The 1237-nt window shown below is 42.0% G+C and overlaps 1 protein-coding gene across 1 annotated transcript in view; it reads right to left on the bottom strand.

The window, feature by feature from the left end:
* Positions 1–1237, bottom strand: part of crc (bZIP transcription factor crc) — a 25914-nt gene extending 24677 nt beyond the window's left edge. The window contains exon 1 of the mRNA XM_011499377.1: positions 194–1237. The gene's annotated coding sequence lies outside the window, so the exon portion shown is untranslated. The remainder of the gene's footprint in view (positions 1–193) is intronic.

Here is a 1237-nt window from a genome sequence, read left to right as displayed (position 1 = left end):
ACGAGGAACAACGAGATTCACGAGGAGGGAGCGAAAAGCAAATCAAAACTTGGGCTGAGGAGCGGTGAGCCGAGGGTGAGTCACGCAAAATGGTGGACGCACTCGACTCGCGGACACGTTACCCGAGAACCGCCGATTATTCGGTCGTTTTTCTACCAATCCTTGCCTAGGTAAAATAATTGGCAATACTTACGTCATGATCGCTGATTGTGATGGCACACTTGTGTGTGCAAGCGTTTCGCGACTAATAACTCATCTTGACGGCTCTGGTTGCGGAGCAATATTAAGCAAAGCTGTTCCTTCAACGTCCATGGAGAGAAAGCGAAGCACGCCGAGAAAACTTCTCTCTCGGACCTTTTCCGTGATACGCGTGACTCGCTCACGTGACCCCCAAAGAGAAGGGAATGTCCGAGAGACAAGGACGGTAGATCGCCGCCACGATCGCAAGCATTTTACAACATTTTTAATAACTTTTATCCCGGTGAAATAATTCAACACGATTTTCAATTGGCAATGCATCTTTAATTGTTGGCTAATAGATGTTATTGTGCAATTGCTATTCGAGATGAACGCAACTATGTCGTTCGATTGTTGCGTTACGCAAGTCTCGACATTATCTTTAAACGTGGGTAATGTGTAGCGGGAGATAAGCTGCACCGCAAGCGTACACGCACACGAGAAATTTACGCAGATAAGTTTACGGATGCTTCAATTTCCGATGTATCAAGATGCGTTTTTATGCGGTGAACGAAATAATTGTATTTGTCGAGTGGGTCCGTCGTAACGAAAAAATTCGCCTCGTGGAGCGAGGGCGTTACTCTTTGAAAACATTCGTTGAAAATCATCGTGCCTGCGCAGCGATGCACTTTGCAAATATAAACATCGCATTATATTCTATAATTTATCGGTTGTTAAAGTTCAAAGATTTGCGCTGGTTAAAAATAATATTCGACTATTAAGAGTTTGGTCAACGATTGTGGCCACTTGATAATAATCCTGTCGTATTATTACAAATATAAAAGATGTTTGTCGAGCATTGCGGTGTTTTCGAATTTTCTGCCAATGCCAATCAATTATGTTAATCGTTGTTTTTCTTTTTTCAAATTAGCAGCCTCCATTCCAAGTGTAAATGAAATTAATAAATAATTCGGCGTACTTTGAAAGGCTACGTGTATACTTGTTTACGTTGGTGCACACGAGCTTGCGAATGTATTGGAATAATAATATTCTTCTAATG

Source organism: Ceratosolen solmsi, unplaced genomic scaffold, assembly GCF_000503995.2.
Source record: "Ceratosolen solmsi marchali unplaced genomic scaffold, CerSol_1.0 scaffold2, whole genome shotgun sequence".
Lineage (NCBI taxonomy): Eukaryota > Metazoa > Arthropoda > Insecta > Hymenoptera > Agaonidae > Ceratosolen > Ceratosolen solmsi.
This window is presented reverse-complemented; position numbering and strand designations above follow the sequence as displayed.